The sequence below is a fragment of the Euprymna scolopes genome, chromosome 21 (assembly GCF_053919585.1).
Source record: "Euprymna scolopes isolate OS-2025 chromosome 21, ASM5391958v1, whole genome shotgun sequence".
NCBI lineage: Eukaryota > Metazoa > Mollusca > Cephalopoda > Sepiida > Sepiolidae > Euprymna > Euprymna scolopes.
In genome coordinates, this window is record NC_136502.1 from 9,328,506 (window position 1) to 9,348,936 (window position 20,431).

Consider the following 20,431-nt stretch of genomic DNA (forward strand, 5'->3'; position numbering starts at 1 on the left):
GCTCGCTCAAATTTACACAAAATCCCGCTGATTTTCACAGAAGTACGGATCACGGGAAATGTAATAATTTTGTTAAATTTAATTTTGTAATAAAGCAGGAAGTGCTTATTAGAATATTTGTGAATCTACACAAGTAATAATTGCCTTACTTTTCTCTTAAAAAAATCATTTAACTTGGTCTGAAATTTATATGCAATAATAATTTAATTTATTGATGAATGTTTTTCGTTGGACTTTGAAATAAAACGTTCGTAAAACGTTTCAAAAATTTAATTTTAGCAATAACATTACTCGATTTATTCTTAAATTTTATTATTTATTATTAAATAAATACTGAACATTTCATTAAAATTTGTTGATTTCCTGAATTTTGGTAAATTTTTAAATGAATGAAGGAGCTAAAATGTTTATACATTTTTGGGATCGGCCATTTATTTTGCATGCACTGCTGCATAAGTACCAAGTTACTTATCGCTTGGTGAATTTTTTTTTCCAAACAATTTATTAATGTGGATTTTGAATTCTCACACATAGTTTCGTTCTTTGTTGTATTCTTCAGTGTATTTGAATAATAATTTTTACAAAGTAGAATAAAATAAATCTATTAAATAAATCTCAAACGTGTGTGTGTGTGTGTGTGTGTGTGTGTGTGTGTGTGTGTGTGTGTGTGTGTGTGTGTGTGTGTGTGTGTGTGTGTGTGTGTGTGTGTGTGTGTGTAAGCTAAAACTTTCGTCAGTCACATAGTTACAGCATGGACCTGGTAACGTTAGAAAGAGCGATCTCTCGGACAAATAATATCAAAAACTTTTTAAAATTCCTCGATTATTTTGTGTAGAAATTTCGTTTTGTTTGAAGGGGGCGTCATGTATAAATCTTAGTTTTGATGCAATTCGTTAATTGCGTTTGCGCGAACGCAAGTTTCCAATTTTCATTTTTAAAAAAAGATAGATTTGTGACGTAATGATATCGATGGCGTCTTGGTTCTGTTGATAAGTGCTTACAGTCTTTTGTGAGTCTGTGTTTGGCACACATCATTTTTTATTTAAGTTTTTTTCTTAACACGATAAGTATAAAAACGTTTACTTTTAACTTTTGTAAACTGCCCAAAATCACGTTATTTTTTATTTTCGTGTTTTCATCCATTTTTACACATAAATATGTTTAAATTAATGCCGATTTCTTATTTATTATAAAACAGAAATACCGTAAGTTTTTAAAATAACAAAAAATTCCTTAAAAAAAAAAATGAAGTAAAAAAAATGGAAACAAACTGAGACATGTGCATGCGAGTATTATGTTTTTTTTCTAAACAGTTCACTTTATGTAAGTAAAAAAAAATACTCGAGCTGAGATTGAAACCAAAACCTACAGACAGTGAGTCAAGTATTATAACAATTAGACCAGCTTGACATGATTTTTAAAGAGTGTTTTCAAGCTAACTCCTACTTAACATAAGGAAGCTGTCATATTTCTCAACCATGCATGCGCAGTCGTGAAACAGTTGAAAACAGATAAAAATCAATTTTGACCCCTTAGTAGTCTTTTTATTCCGGATGAAAACTGACACTACATATCAGAATACTCTATATACCAAATTTCAAGACTAAATAAAAAAAATTCGTTGTGTATACAAGTTATAAAGTGTCCTCACACACACACACACACACACACACACACACACACATATTGTCCCTTATTTATATGGACTCTCCCAGCGTATGAGATTCAGGCAACTGAGTTGTCTGAAATCCACACAGATGATTTGTTCATAGTGGTGGAGGCTTTGTATAGGACCAACCACACTTTTTAGAATCCCTGCTGACCTCATTTGATGCAAATGGCTGCCACAAAACAGAGTAGAAAGTATTGTTCAGGTTTTGCATCAGTTTTTCCTTCTCGTTAACGAAGATTGGGGACGCATAGTGGTTTTAAACACACTTCCAAATACTAAGCTGAAAATTTCTACATCTCCGTAAAATACATACAGCGTACATATATATATATATATATATATATATATATATATATATATATATATATATATATATATATATATATTAATTTTATTTATAAAAACATTAATGGCTACATATGTGCATACATGTTTCTGTAATCACCCGCGTTGGGGGATTACGTCTTCAGGCCAAGAATTACCGTCGAAAGTGATATTTCCACCAAATACATTTTCCTATTTCGTTTGTCAAGTTAGAATGCAACCTGGGTGGGAGTCATAAAAAAACGGTGAGAGGACAAGTGAGGTCTTTGAAGATAATAAACATCTTTTTCATTTCTCTTTCCCCCTATCCAACCTATCTTTTGGTTTTTATGGCATAAGGTACTTGAGAATTTAGTTTTTTTGTCTTGGAGTCTGTAAATTAAGAACATTAGCTATGGTCACTAAGTACTGACCGGTGCCATTCAATCTACATCCATCCACACACATACATGCAACACACACACAACACACACATACACAGACACTGCCACACACACACACTCACGTTAATACATATATTCAAAAGCGAATCTATGCTGTTCGCTTTTATTTTACTCACAACACACGTACTGAAACTAGGCAATAACTCTAAACTACGCAGGAATAAAGTTAAGATTAAAATTAAAATAAGGTAAATAAAACAAAACAAAATAAATAAAAATAAAAATAAAAACAAATAAACAAACAAAATATGAATAAACATAAAACACGAAAGTTATCTAAACCCCACATGTACATATATATATTAATATATCAATATACTTATAAACGCCTACACTTTGCTACACCCGCGCATATATATACGCACACATACAGACATACAAAGACAAATAATGGCATTTTTCTTTACTTCAGTAGCGTGGTAATCCCTTCATATATGAAATAGTATGCTACTACACTCCAGACGGGTGTATATATATATACACACATACATACACACATACATACATATATATGCACATATATATATATACATATATATACATATATATATATATACACACACATACACACAGACACATATATATATATATATATATATATATATATATATGTATATATATATATATATATATATATATAACATACATATAAACAACATTCGGACATCCATACATTCTTGTAACCTATATTGTTACAACAATCATATACGAGACAGCCTATTTTAATAGTTCAGAAATATATATATGCATATACATACATATACATACATACACATATACAAATACATCCATATACAAACATACACACAGATATATAGATACACATATATATATATATATATATATACAAACATACATGCATACAAAAAATACACTTATACATACATACATACTCACACTTGCTGTGTATGGGAGTGCCATTGGTGGTGGAGGTGGAGGACGGCACATTGGGCATCCGCAAGTTACCCTGTCTGCTTCACCTATAGGGACAACATTTTGCCTGTGCGTGTCATGTGCCGAAGGGAAATTAGGAGCAATCAAGCCAAGATCCATGCAAGCTTCTCTGCTTAGGAATAGTCTATCTTACCATGGGGTGATATATGTCATTTGTCTCATTTCGACCAGTTATCCATATCAATTTCTGCTAGAGACGTGCAGTAAAATGGCTCCTAATATTTTGATGCCACTGTATGCATGCGCATCATTTCTGGGATCAGGTCCAATTCACGTAGCTTAAGATGGTGGACCAGTTTGAGACCAGCAAGGTAACTTTGACAGCCAGTGTCGGCCATGGCTGGCATACTGATGGCTACAGAACATGCCGGTAAGTCAATGCCCAGAGCTGTGTGATCTCCAGGAAGAGCCTCTACCATTAGATTTATGCATTGCTGAGGTTTGGAGTTCTGCTTGATCAAAGTGTTGGAAAGACTGTCATGTACATGGTGATCGAGTCGTATGCTGGTCTGTTGCTTTCTCTGCCAGCCACTGTTGGTACCGTGGGTTTTACTTTTAATTGAGCCGTCACTGACATTACATAGATAGTTGCGTGCACATTTTTTGGGCTGTGTTTGTTGAGTAAAATTAGGGGCACCTTTACTGCGACACATGTTTTCAAAGTTGTTGTTTTGATGACAGTGTTCACACTTGTATCCAAAGGCTATGCATTGAGTTCTACGGATACATGCAGTGCTTTTTCGTGCCATGACCATGTTTACCATTGTAGAAACATGGTTCTTGCTTGTCCTCATCGGGTTGGTGCTTAGTTCTCTGGTATCATGACCGTACAGCTTCAACTGAATAAGTTCATTTTCAGCCAGATCGCTTACCAGCCTCTTTAGCCTCTTCTAATGACATGTCAGGTTTGTATTTCCCAGGATGTCTATCAGGGTCCATAATCCCTCAGCTCAGCACATCACGTATGATGGCATCAGTAAAGTTATGTTTACAGCTGGGGTATGTGATTATAAACTTAAATATATCTGTCTGTCCTCAAAGGCGAGTACCGAAGTGGCGTATTGATTCATCACGATTTTGCTGCATGCTGTGCAGTGTAACCCTTACAACCATTGTTTCCTTCCCGGACAGCAAGCTTCCGGATGGCATACGTGATTTCATCCATGGGTTTGACTGTAAGTTTCCCACCTGATGTGCGAATGAGATCCCTATATAGTGGCTTGTCACAGTATTCCAATAGTTTAATCACTTCTTTGTGTCCGGATATCTTTGTGGCAGCCACATAATCGGCCCAGCATGATTGAAAGTAGGCCCAGTCTTTGATAGTACCGGTTGCAGTTATGGTTGGCCATTTAATCTTAACTGTGGCCATATGAGTAGAGGCACCAATAGTGTGTATGGCGCCATGTGTTGTTAGGAGTGTTGCTACAATAGCTGCGGGTCCTGGATATGACTTTAAACTATATCCGATGGTGAGGCCCCCATCTTGCAGGCTTTGGGAAGTGTGGAGCCACCCTTTAATTGCCATTGCTCCCAGGTCCACTCTGGCTCAAAGTGGTAATACCTGTTAGGGTCCCAACTGTAGGTTAAACAGAAACCGACTTAAAAAAAAAAAACATTCTATTAAAAATTTTTCTTCAAAATCACTGGATTTGGCATTAAATAACCTGAAAAGGGTTGATATGCCTTACATCAAAAACAACCATCAACAAACAACAATAGCTGCGTCAAGGTCTGGTGTGATGTAGTTGCATGCAGGGAAGGGGCACTGTATGGTAGGCATCGTAGTTCAATTGGAATTCGGTTGTCTTGTTCATAGATAAGGTTGTGCTCTATTTGTCCAGCAGTTGTTTATTGTCTACTGACAATGAACAAAAGACCTGAAAGACGTAAATAAAAAGAGAATTGCACAATAATAATCCTCTAAAGACGACATATTGTAAGAAGGGACACAAGTGTGTATAATTTTAGAGCAATTTTATTGGGTGAGCAAAAAATGACATGTATGTGTGGGTTTGGTACGTTTCGGCTTAGCCGATTCCATGTTGCCGTTTTTACTTAGCCAATTAATTCAGTAAAAGATATTTTTTTCTTTGAACAAAATTGAAATAAAAAGATTAAAAGAAAGAAAAAAAAAGGGACTTAAAAATAAGTGTCTATTTAAAACACAACACAAAAACAGGCAACACACAATCGTTAACAAGATTATATTTTCGTAATGTTTTCCTTAATTTATAAAAGAACTTAAAAAATTAATTAGAAAATGATTAACCAGAAAGAGTTTTACAAAAACATGATTTTTCCTAAAAAAAGGTTAAAGTGACATATTTTCATATTGTTTTTCTTAATCTAAAACAAAAAAATGCTGACTTGCCGTAATCGACGCTGAATTGTCCTTCCACCGAAACGTTCCATTCTCATATATATTAGTGTGTCCTTCAATTCTAGATCTTTTTATGTGAACTTTTGTTGCAATGCAAGCAGGAATTCAGGGATGATGGTTAACTTCTAACTGCTACCTAGGGCTCTGTCAAGAAATAGTCAACCAGTTCAAGTCAAGACGGTAAAGCTAAAGAAATCACTGCCATTGGGGTCTTTCTCACCGAAATTCAACCATTGTCCTGCTGGGTTGGAAAAGAGACCATCATCTCTGTCTATCGTGTCGGGTGACGGAATCAAGAAAGGAAAGAGAAAAAAACTTTCATCTATAGACGGTTTATTAATATACATATGGCATTAATTTGCTGTGTACAGGAATGAAGGGAAAAGCATAGAGCCATCTTCTATTTTGGCCAGCTGAGAAAAAAGACAGTAAGAAGAGTAAGTGAAGACTACAGTTGATGTCAGGAATTGGCAAAAAGTTTGGACGAATATTTATTATTATTGGCTCACAAGGAGCTTTGATACAAATCATAAAGGATCTCTCCTTGAAAACAACCTGTGGTGTTCCCTGAAAGCTGGGTAACAACAAGTTTTACCAGTTTTCCAGTAGTCTACACCTCTTGATATCATTTGCAAATGAATTTGCATTCTCGCAACAGCCGCTTACCATGGATTTTGATTGGGTAATGAGGGATGGGGGACGGGATAGAGAACTTATGGATATGAATCTTAAATGTTATTATTATTATTATTATTATTATTATTATTATTATTATTATTTTAAAATCTTAGTTTTATTCCGTTTTTATAGGCTGGCTCATGTGACCCCTAAGGAAGTAGTGACTGAAATTCTTGTTAGCCAATCCATGGGGTTCTTAACAGACAAGACAACTAATCAGTGACGGGCGGGGGTGGGGGACATAAATGAATTCCAATACATTCCTGATTTAGGAGATTAAGGTATTTGAAAGTTCAAATAGTTGAGTAGCAGTTTTTTTTGTTTATTATTTATTTATTTTTTGTGGTAAGTTTTTAAATTGGATCCGCTTAAAGGTGTTTTCTTTTTTTTCAATTTAATAGACAAGAAATCCTATATTAAAATCTACAAGTTTGCTAATATATGACATGAACACGGTATAAAAATAGAAATTTAAGATGAATTAAGAATTTTACATGCAGAGTTTGAACCTACAGAACACACCCAGAGTCTGTCAGCGGCTACCTGATCTCTTCAGTAAATCTAGGTACACTTTGGTGTTGACTTTCAAGCCAACTTCGAAGATGTAAGGTGGTATCATGTGGCCCTCACTTGAAACTAAAGACCATAATCGTGGCCGGAAATTTTGTTTTCATCACCTTGTGTGTGTCCCCATTATCCATGGCGATGCATTTTGAGGATGCTTGCAATGGTCCTGTTGTCATAACTTATATATGTTTGTTTATATGCTGAGAGTTCTTGCAGAACAAACATGTTTAAATAGCAGAGATATCAAAGAAGCCTAACTCGATAATTATTTAAGGGTCATGAATTATCCATGGGTCTGAAAAATCGTAGTCAAAACTGCCCTGCTCAATTATATAAATTATGATTGATTGAAAGTTATTAATAAGAGTACACATTCATTTGTTTTAATTATAAAACGTTCAGTGAGGAAAGTTAGGCGAATTGAAATGAATAAAGTTTATCCCTCGGCCAACAGGGAACAAACAATCTCTGTTGACGTTGGTGTCGAGAAGGGGGATAATTTTTTTTTTTTTGTGGTGTATTTATGACTTTTCTTACTATATTCTATGATCGAATGTGTAGTATTAGTCATTTGGACTGCTGATTCTGGATCTTCGGGGTTAATACCATCAGAAAAATTGAAAGAAAAAAAAACTAAAACTGGCAACAGTACTCCTTTGAAGAAATTGTATTACATATATCCTATTTAAGCGTATTTTACACCTGGATCGCATTTTTTTTTTTTTTACATAGGCATCACCACATTATCAAGGCCAAGAGGCCACTCAAGGATAAGGGTTAAAGAGTGTACAGTAGAAATTGGACATTATAGTAATCATTAGTAATGAAAATTTGGTAAAGTTGATAACTTATATGGAACGGCTCATCAAGAACTTATTTACGTTAGACTTGAAGACAACCATATTGTAGTCAGCCAGAAAGCATGAAAACGGAAGACAATTCCACAGGCGTGCAGTTCTAAGAAAAAAGGTTTGTTCATGGAATCTACGTTTAGGTTTAGGCACAGATAAAGAGTGGGGGGAATTATTGATAGTGTTTACAGCTAGACGAGTGTTTCTTGTGAAAGTTTGGCGAGGGGGGACCATAGATTGAAGCTCATTCGAACACTTTCCATGAAAATAAAGATACATCAGAGACAAACTCGCAACATCTCTTCTGTGAGATAAAGGTTGCAAGGAAGAGAAAAGGACATCTCCTACGAGGCTACGAAGTCTATTTTGAACTCTATCAAGGCAGGCCAAGTCCTTTCTAGCAGCTCCTGCCCAGATGTGGCAACAGTATTCCATCCTTGGACGTACCTGGCTCTTATATAGATAGAGAATAGCATCAGCAGTGAGATATCTACCGGATCGATAGAAAGATCCCACCATTTTTCCAGCGGCCTTGGCAATAGATTTGATGTACGTGTTCCATTTAAGATCAGGAGTAATGGTCAAGCCAAGAAGTTTGTCAAAACTTGAGGCCTCCTGAAGACGAGAGCCATTCATTTCAATTGATGTCAGATGTGGATCAGAATGTTGATGATGTAAAGAGAGAAGCTTGGTTTTAGATGCATTAAAAGTAACCAGCCATTCTTTACCCTCAAGATCATCAGGCAGCCATTATGTATTATAATGTTGCAATAATGAATATGAAATCTGTATGAATTAAAATATCATATTTAAGCATATTTTACGATCAGGCAATGCCGAATGGCCTGCTAGTATATATATATATATATATATATATATATATATATATATATATATATATATATATATATATATATATTAATATTTTTTATTGTATAGACAAATATTACATAGTCGCTACATGTTTCGGACAAGTCTTCATCAGGCGACGTAATAAAGCTTACATCGCCACTGAAAGCATCTGCTTCTCAAATGGAAGAAACGAAATAAACCTTTTTTCCTTTATAAAACTAAAATGTTAAAATGCTAAATTTAAACGGAAGGGGTGGTAGGTTAAGTGACATTTTAGACTCCAAACAACGGAGAGCAATAGGGGAAAGAGAATGTCAAGTGTTAACAGGATAAAGAGGAGGAATAAAAAGGAAAACGAAAAGGAAGACAAAGAAGAAAAAGAACAGAGACGGAAGAAGGAAAAAGGGTCAGCATGACTGCACTGCCACATGAAATGGGAGGGGGGGTGAAAACATATGAAATCATCTTTGATTAAGGGTTGGGAGTTAACGTGTCAAAAGCATGTTTTGTCTACTATAGAAGAAACATAGGAAAGAAAGAAAGAAAGAGGTCGGCGCAGGGTGGGGGTAATGCTCTTTTTTATTGAGCACTATTAATAACCTCATTTTAATTCATGAGTTTTCTCTCTTGAATACTTTTAACTTGATATATATATATATATATATATATATATATATATATATATATATATATATATGTATGTGTGTGTGTATATATACATATATATATATGTATATATATGTATAAGTTATAAAAATATATATGGCAGTTTTATAACTTACTACCTTGCTTTACCTATGTATTGAACACTGTTGAAGTAAATACTTAAAGTTTACACATAAAATTATACTTTCGTATATTAATTTATGTGATTAAATGAAGTAGTCATATATATATATATATATATATATATATATATATATATATATATATATATATTTATATATATATATATTTATATGTATATATATATATATTTATATATATATATATATTTATATATATATATATATATATATATATATTTATATATATATATATTTATATATATATATATATTTATATATATATATATATATATTTATATATATATATATTTATATATATATATATATATATATTTATATATATATATATATATATATATATATATATATATATATATATATATATATATAATGAAATAAGAATTACAGTTAAGTTTACCAAAATGATCCAAGATGGCAAAACTAAATTATAAATATTAAAGAATTAATATTGATAAAACAATCTCAACCAGATATAAAAGCTCGATAAAACCAAATAGGAGATCGAGCTTATAATAAGAACAAGTAGTTAATCAAACATGTTAAAAAAACACTTTGAAAAAGAGTTAAAAATATATTTAATAATTTGAAAAAGAGTTAAAAATATATTTAATAATTTGAAAAAGAGTTAAAAATATATTTAATAATTTGAAAAAGAGTTAAAAATATATTTAATAATTTGAAAAAGAGTTAAAAATATATTTAATAATTTGAAAAAGAAGCACTAAATAAGTGGATAGTCTTTAATCCGCAAAGTTTCGAAGAAATACTTTCCTTCTCATCAGAGGGTAGGATTTAGCAAAATGCGGGATCGGATTTTGCTTGCAAAAGTATTTGATGAAACTGTAAGTAAGTCAAAGATCTTACTTGATAACAAAAAAAAGAAGCAGAGGGAATATGGTGAAGAAAAAAGTGATTTCATGTGAATGGATAGTCTGGTGAAGGGTAAAGTATCTTGGATACTTTACCCTTCACCAGACTATCCACTTATTTAATGTTTCCTTTTTAAAATCAAATATGTTTTTAACTCTTTTTCAAATTGTTTTTCAACATCTTTTATTAACTACTTGTTCTCATATAAGTGACCTTGTTTGTGTGTGGAACAGTGTCTATCAAATTCCTATCACTTTTTGGTCTACAGACTTGAAACTTTATATATAGAAGATTTTGGCCTGTAAACCAAATTTGGTTTCATTTTAAGCCGGTAAAAACAGCTGCAAAGGGGTCAAAATTGAAAAAGAAATTGAACTTTATAGAAGTCAACAACCACATGCACAAATGTACATTTATATGTTAAAGTTGTTTAATTTGTAATGTTTTCTTATATATCTATTGATAGCTCAAATGGTAATGACTAAGGTTGGAGTGGCAAATGTTTTGGTTTCGATTCCAACTGATGACACCCAAGTCATTTTTGTTTGTTTGCTTTTGAAATCAATACTATTTGTAAGTTTCCAAGGATTTGTCTTCTTTTTTTTTTAGTTTTGTATTTTTTTAACAATGAAATTGTAAAGACGTTTCCTATGAGGTTGCAATTATAGGCTTTTTGCCTAAAAATCATTAATAAGACATTCTACCGTTTCCATATTTTTAAAGTGTACCAGCGAACTCAATATATGAAAATGTTAAATATAATTGTTGATAAATTTATAGATCAGTATCCTCACCTACTTCCCCTCAAAAACAAGATTATTCATTTTTTTTTTCATTTTTTTTTTTTCCTTTAAGGTGTATTACACATTGGAAAAAAAATATATATTTCAGAATTTAGAGTGGGGGATTAGTTTGCCACATAGATTTAACATTAAAAAAAATTGGATTTTGCATACAAAAGTATTTGATGAAACAACAAGGAAGTCAAAAATCTTACTTGATAACAAAAAAGTGAAGCAGAGGGAATATGGTGAAGAAAAAGGTGATTACATATGAATGGATAGTCTGGTGTTAGATAAATAATCCAGTGACGGTAAAATCCAAATATATAACTTCAAGAAAGTTAATTGAATTTCTATTTGCACAAGTAAAATCCAAGGAAATCCCGTAATTGGAAGATGGTCCAAAATAATCCAAAGGCAGAAATCCATGGAATAATTCACAAAAATGTGTACAAGGGAAAAAAGGAAAAAATTCCAATAATATTAATAAAAGAAAAATAAGATATGCTTTTTACTCTACTGCCGAGCTATTATTTTTTTCTGATTACTGTAAAAACACGTAAAACGTGCAGATATTTTCCCAAACATAAAACAAACTGATGTGAGATAATCTATACATTTTCAATTTTATTGGTTATTTAAAATCAATAAATATATATTTTTCAACATTACTACCAACAGAGGAAGATTTTATTCAAAACAAAATCAAATCAAAAAAGAAACAAAATACTGTTAGAAATTCGCTCAATATATGTTACCGTGACATAAGTTGACATATATTCGGTGTTTTTTAAATAGTATTTTGTCTAGTTTATTGTTTATAACACCTTTACTTACTATGTTAAAGACAGTGTCGGGCGCCATTTTGAATTTTCCTATACATCGGTAAACACTGCATGTTTTTCGAGCTGAATAAATATGTTACATTGAATAAAAACACAAAAAAATATATCCAGTTAGGTAGAAAAGTAACTTATCTTGCCTTTGATAACATTTATTTTTGTTATATATTTGTTTTTTTGACAACTTTTTCGAATCTATGTGTACAGTAATACAAACCCCAGTTTTTTTTTTAACCAACCAAAGATAATTATAACTGATATTGTTCTCTAATACATATTATTATACGTGGAAATATTTAATTTAATATAAAATATAGTTTAAAATAAAAATAAAATAGTTCACTATAAATCAGCGATCGAATTGTTACTTAAATGACTTTAACTCTTAAAAATGCTTCTACATTAATTATTTTTATACTATTATTAAATGCTTATTAAATTCTTTTACAATAATTTCAATTCTTAAATTCTATCTTAACTTAAAAAAAATGTTTTTAATTCTAAAAATACTATTAATTATAAAATACTTAGTTATTAAATTCTTTTCCAATTCTTTTTCAACAATTTCAATTTTTATCAATATTTCATAGTAATGACGTCCTAATTTCTCTATCCAATCAAATTGCATTCTTTCAACCGGTGTCAGACGACTGCTGTTCCTTTTCTATCTTCATAATTTCCAGTTGCCTAAAGTGCAAGAGGGCAAAAAAATCAATCTGATTATCTCCCTTTGCTGAATATTTTCCAGCATCTGATTATTTCCCTTTATGTATATTTATATTTATGGATCGTTCAACTTTTTTTTCAGAGTTCTCTCCCTTAGACTATTAACTTGTTTACGGCGTAAAACGACATGCAGGATAATTTTTTCAAAACACCTAACACTTCCTCAATTATAAAGTCATCTATTATTATGACCTCCTTCTCATCTTGATGGAACAAAAGAGTTGATATCTAGATGTAGTTACTGCTTCTCATTATATACAATATTAATACAAAGTGCATATTCACAAAGTTTGTGAGAAGCAGACTAAAGGATAAACCAAACAATGAATCATTTTTTCCAGTCTAATACCAAACCAGCAGTTACAGAATATGAAATACATAAATTTTGAAAATAAGCATTGATTTTTCTTGCAAACCAAGCAGGGGATTATTATTGTGTAAGACCTGTGCTGTAGTGGATAAAGTTTTTGGTAAAATTCAGTGTGTAAGTTACTCTTCTGAAGGTTGAAAGTTCAATCTTCGGTGCGGGCGACACTCCAAATGCGATTGCGAATTATTTAAGACTTCTACCCAGTCATGGCTGAGGAAATGAGAACATGCTACCCAGGTGGATTAAATAAAGGGTTCTGTTCAAAATTTTGTGCTGATTCCCAAGTTTGAGAGAAAGATTCACGAATCTAACAAGATACATCTGAAGAAGTTCAGAAGTTACAACGACTGAAACGTTATGTGAATAAGAGTAGTCGAAAAATTCCAAATAATACGAGTATAAAATCGATTTAAATAAGTGACCGTAAAACGACCTACTATCCCCACCATTAAACATCGACCACCCCAAAAGTTATATTTTCATCACGGCTGGGTTTTTACCTTGGCACAAAAATCAAGTTTCTATAGTTTTTACCTTGGCACAAAAATCAAGTTTCTATAAATCATTCTCGTAATAATCTCGTCCCTGTTGATTAGGTCCTGTGCAGTTCTAAGATGTCCACTCTGCCAAGGCTGTTGCCTTCTCTCTTTGAGAAGGAATTAGTTTATTGCTAATCGCTTGAAGCGCTCCTACCGGGGAATGCCAATGGGGCTGTCCAGGCACTTTTGCCAAATCAAAGTGACCCCCCCCACACACACACACACTCCCTCAGAGGTGCTGACTTCTCAATCTCGCATTTGACACTAATGTTAGAATTTTGTGTTTGGTAACTGTTGTGGAGACGCCCACTAATTAACATAGGTGGGTGAGTGAGATATATAAAGGTATCAATCACTAATACCGGGGGGAGTTCTACAACGACCGTCAAATAGGCAAGACGCTTATGCTGCCTCCAGTAAGACATGCAACACGCCACCTGCTGGAATATCTCCAACTGAAGTATATCTGAAGACATGTAAATATGTATATAACTTTTCTTCCTAATATATTATTGTATACCTTTACTTTCGTGTTCTGGTTAATTATTTGTGCAGACACAACAGTAACACAAATTGGAAAAATACGGGTGAAATATGTTAAAATGAATTTATTTACAAGGAATAATGGAAGAGGTTGTTGTGGCATTTTATTATGACGTGCCTGTTTCATAAGTGTTTTTTTGTTTTTCTTTGTTTTTGCCTTGAAATGCACTGAAAAAGAAAAGAAAAACTAAATTGCAATAGTGGCTGATAATTAACTTAACCTCCACCGACATTCACTTAACCACAATATTACAGGGCTTTACACGAATGTCCTAGTTATTTTTTTTTTTTTTTTTAATTATTTTTAATTGTATTCTTTGTGGATCCCAAGTTGGAACATGCTACTAGATAGATAAATATGATCTTTTTAAATTATAATAATTAGATTAAAAAAGAGTGTTGAAGAAGAAGCCAGCAGCAGAAGGAATGTCAGTAAAATGTGTGCAAAATGGAATAAGAGGGGGTGGGGTGGGGGAGTTTTACCTTGAAATTATACATATATGCCGTTGTTATTGCTAACTTAGTATCCATATACTATGGATATGTGCTAGTGTTCAGGAGAACTGGAGTAAACATACCAGATTATAGACTACTGCTAAGATCTTCTGTAAGTAAAAAAAGGAATGATTTGTATAATTCAACACTTGTAGAGATATTTAACTAAAAAATCAATCTGTAGGATGTATACATCTGAATACAAAATCAAATTCATCGTTGTTTGAATAAAATTTATTGCTGCTAGATTTGCTGTTTGTCCACAAGGTTATAGAGTCATTGGTTATTGTTTAATGAGAAACACTTTTTGGTATGCACCCATTTAAAATATACACGACCACCATTTAATAATGACAAATAGTGTTTTAATATTTTTTTATTTTTTATTGAGGCCATTTTTCATCTTATATTGCAGTTTGTTTTTTTTTTATTTTATTTTACTGAATTCTTTAAATTTCGTATTTGGATTTTTTTGGACTATTGTTTATTTTTTACAATACTTTATCAGATATATATTATTTAATTGGGATTCATTATTGAGATGAGTATTATTTATTGATTTTTATTTATTGCGGAAAAGTATCCTCATCTTTTATTAGTTGTTTCCACGGAGACAAATATACAGCAAATAGGATACCTAAAGTTTATGGTCATGCTTTTTCACTGTTAGGTTTGACTTACAAAAAATATTTTTAAAGGTTGAATTACTTTGGAACATTGTCTTCACATTGTATGCAGTTCAGATTTTTTGGAGACAAGTCGGTCACTCTTCTATTTCTGCTTGTTAACGTTATGTTTACTGGATAAGTGTTACATTAAAACGATTCCTGTAAGCTTTGGTATTCTCAATAGCAACAGTGGAATGTTAGGTCTTGAAGAAAGTTAACAAGAGGAAAATATAGCTTTTGAATTGTGGTGCTACTGTAAACATCTTTGTATAAGCTGGGTGGACAAACATAAAAACAAATGAGTTCTGGAGAAGATTGAACCATGCCGAAGACTGCGGGACAACATTAATGACAGGAAATTGTGATTTTTAAGACGTAGCCAGATCTGTTCTCTGGTACAACACCTGGCAAAAGAGGACATGGAAGACTAAAAGCAAGAATGTTAGACAATGTGAAGGACATTGCAGACATTAGTATAGCTGAGTTGCTTAGAATGGTGCAGAACTGGAGTCAATAGCGACGATTCATGAAGAGTGCCACAGCTGGTCAATAATGACCATTCCGCCAAAGAGAGAGAGAGAGAGAGAGAGAGAGAGAGAGAGTTACATTGTAAACCATGTTTTAAGTTAATTATATTTTTTTTAGTACGTGCCTGAGTAGCAGCAGTATTTGACATTAAATGAGGAACCGTATGTCAATTCACATTCTGCCTATAACAACATATTACCTTTTTTATTTTTTTAATGATTGTTCACATTTTATACCATTCAATTTTCGTGACTGAAGGATGTAAATGAGTGGGAAGGGGTGTTAAATAAATTTAAACACATTTTGTTAAATTTACAGTCAAAATCTACGTTTTCCTTGAATGAATGAGGACACTTATGTTCTCCTGCTCAAACTCTAAACTCCATATCGTCATTTTTATCATTTTTTTTTTTTTAAATAATAGTTATAAAAATTACATAAAAAGGAAACCTGGCTTTTTATTTATGTTCAGCACGTATGCAGAAGCCATGATATTATTACGATCCCTTTATCCAAGTAACCATGTGTAATCGAGTTTTAAAATAAATATATGCAGAATACTGACCGCATAATCGTCGGCATGTTCTGTAAATCACCGGAACGTCTGAATGAAAGGTTTTTCTTTCTTTTCTTTTTGCAAAGCAAAAAATGCTGGCCAATGAATACTTAATGTTTTATTTATTGAAAGTAGTGGCCAATGAACGCTAGCAAACAATTAAAAATGAATGAAAAAAATATAATTATAACCTAAAAGGCATTATATGACAATTTCAATGAAATAAAAAGCTAATTATGTAGCTAATGGATTTGTGCTGAAATATTATTTAGAAAGCCATTAACATGGGGACTGAAGGGCTTTTTAACTATTTTATACTTTAACCTGTCAATTTAATAATAAAAAAAAATACTGTAAAAAAATTAAACAAAAGATGCTATTTGCAAATTGTTAGATGCTGCAATTTCATTGGTTTCAGCATTTAGGGTTTGTAATGTTTTAGGGCACACCCTAATAAAATAAATAATTCGATACAAGCTTCTGAAATGACAAACGCAACAACTTCATAAAATGTAACACAGAAAAGGTTTATTGAGGAGAAGGTGGTATTTTCCTTGTAGACAGCTGGACTCCGGCACCTGGTATTATCGCGGTAGTTATTCCAGTGGAATCGTTGATACCGTAGAGATAACACCAAGGTGGAGAGAGAGAGAAGAAAAAGGAGGTCCGTTCCGCTGGGAGTCTCTCTGCTTAAGAATGAGTTGTTCTTCTTCAAACCGGATGCTGGCCGATTTCCTTTGGGGATAGGAAGTATCAATGCGCCGTACCCCTGACTGGTCAAGATGTGGCCGAATAGCACAGGGGAGAGGCATTGATTCGAGGAAGAAAAAAAAGTCCCATTTGTTTCTGCTACAAGCACTTTCCAGCAGTTTACATAACTTGCCTGAAATTTGCCGAGAATAATGCTATTTCTATTCTGCATAAGTACCTATATATGATTATATGGACATCAATGTGGGAAGAGATCATAGAAAAACATAGTGTAAATTGTAATTAAGATATTATCTTGTGGAATAATAAAAAAAAAAATACTGGTTACTGACATTCAGCCGCATCTAAAAACTTATTTACAATTTTTGTATCAGAAAGTAACATACCTAAAACGCTTTCACTACAAAAATCTCATAGATATTGCTTTAGTAGTGTCCGCATGATAAAAACATTGGTCAGTGAATTTTGGATTTAGCATGTTGATTTGCATACACTAATATCTCAATATATTTTTACTGCCTCGGATTCTAATGACACAATTTCTGATTCTGACTCAAGTGCCTTGCTCATCAGGTTTAACATTTTATTTTGTACAGACAAAAAGAAAATAGTGAAGGCAATGTTAGTAATAAAATTTATTTATCAAATAATGTATACAATGGTGATTTAGATATTCTAGAAAGTTTAGATAATTGATATTTTTTTATTTACTTCAATTCAGTTTGTGATTTCAATTATTTTTCGAGCACATTATGTAAAAAAAAATAAAGAATAAAATTTTAAAGTATTAAATAAAAAAATAAATAAATTGTTTTTGTTTTGTTTTTTTCACTAAAAATTCTCGGGTTGATGAGATGGTTTCCTGATTCAGTCATTGTAGGAACGTTTTTTTAAATTCTGCAAAATAAAAAAAGAAATTTGGTCAGTTTTTACGAATTGTACTCAATGTGATACAAAATGAACAATAAAAAATATTTAATAACTTAAAAAGTATTAGCTTTACAAATGTTAATAAGACATAAGATGAAAAAAGTTTTTGCAAGTATACATAAATGATTATTAATATAATGTTGGTTGAATCTAAAATGGTGGTTTGAGTTGTGTCCGGTGTTTGGGAGGAGGGGGATTCCTGATTGTCAGGTTTAGTTTTTTTTTTGTTTTTTTTTACTTGTTTTTTATCTTTTTTTTACACCTTTCTTCGTTTTATTTTGAAATGAGGTGCTTGGTTTTTTGTTTGTTTTCTTTGTTTTATTTTATTAAATGACAATTCTCTGAAGATCAATCTGCTGAAGTAAAGAGTATATTTTTTTATGGGTTGTGAAACGTGTGTAAGACAGAAGGGAAAAATATAAGCATTTGCTGAAATAAAATAAATAAATCATGATTATGTGATTATGGATTCATTTTTTTCTCTGGTCATTATAATGCAAGTAAACTAATATATATATATATATATATATATATATATATATATATATATATATATATATATATATATATATATATATATTTCCACAGTCAAACAATGCTCCAGCTCACATAAACCATGAAAGCCAACAAACCGGAAGTCCAAGACTCAAGTTTTGCCCTCATTTAAGCTAATTAGTTGAACACAACCGAACTCGGGATTCAAAACCTGAATCTCTTGCATGTGAGGCGAGTATTCTGCACTTGAGAAACTTTGCCACATGCAAGAAAATCTATTAACACAGATCAAATAAGCCATGGCAAAATCCGACTATGGAATGTACCTACTTCATCTCAAATAAGTGGTGTGGTCATCCAACCATTGAAAACTGAAACCGATATCTCACAAGTAGGATTTTTACACTCACTACTATAACATCATTCAACAAGCTAACCAAGCGAATGACTTAATATTAGAATTTTCAGAATATGGAAAAAATTATATCAGCTGTCACATTCTGGAAATTCTAATATATATGAACCAAGTTAAATCTAAATTTATAACATTTGCATTCAACATATAAAATATTAACTCTGTTTGATTTAAGCATTGAGCTAAACTTTATAGTATTTAGTTGTATCCTAGTCCTTTGTAGCTTTTTATTTGTATGAAAAAAAATCAGTGCTTTATGATCTCCTTGGGATACTGAACTATAGTTGTAGCTATTGAACTGAACTTTTCATTGAAAATACATCTGTAATTAAAATAGTGGTTTAAATATCTGCATATAACATTGTCTATATCTAAATATATAATTTATTTTCATTCAACCGGCTCAATCTTCAGATACAACATTTAATTTTACTCTTGAAAATACGATAAAACCTAGATGAAGGCCTGTATGTATGCTTTTGTAGATCAGAGTTGGATGTAGGACAACTTTGAGAGAACTACATGGAATTAATGAACACTATTGGAAAGTTATATGAAAACACAAACTGTTGTTTGTAAGTAATAATTTATTTCATCAACTCGGCAAAATTCTTGTACACAACTGAACACTCAATTTTACTTACAAACAGAAGATAGAAAATTCATATCTGGGGGTTTGAAAAACTAGTACCTCAGAACTTTAGAGGGATGTTGGTGGAAAGGAGAGTTTAAGATAAACAAGAGTTCAATATTTTCGTATTGGTAATGCTTGATCTTATCTTCATGTATATTTACAAAGGGTGGGGCATGACTGGTGTAATGGATACTGATGCAGACTATGGAATCTTGTGAACTGAGTTCAAATCCAGTCAGATCTATTCTTACACTGCAGTGTACAATCCTTCACAGCTGTGTGTAAGGTAGCAATTTGTGTTCAATTAATCATATGCAACTATTTATATAACCTATTGTTTTGGTCTTAAGTAACCTAAAAAGTTATATGAATGCCATGATACATGAGGATTTACTCAGAATTTTAAGCCAAAAATGTTTTATTCAACAGTTTAAATGCTTCTAAATTCCTTTCAAATTTCAAAGAATCACAGATTATTTCATTTGATTTTAAAAAATTGTTTTTTTTCCAACTATTACCAAAATATTAAAATGGCTCATTTCTTTATGGAGTAGGCAAAATGTATTATCATCGATTTAATTTTGTTATTAAATGTAATTTTATTGTCAGATTGGATGGGAAAGAATTATTCAACAATAATGTTCATCTTTTTTTACAATGGAAATGCAATATTCTTTCAAAAAGAAACTCATAATATTTTATCTCCCAAATGAGAATTTGCATTATTGATAAAAGCCAGAGAAGTAAAAGAATTAGCATAGTAAAGACACTCAAATTCTCTTTTCCTCTCCATG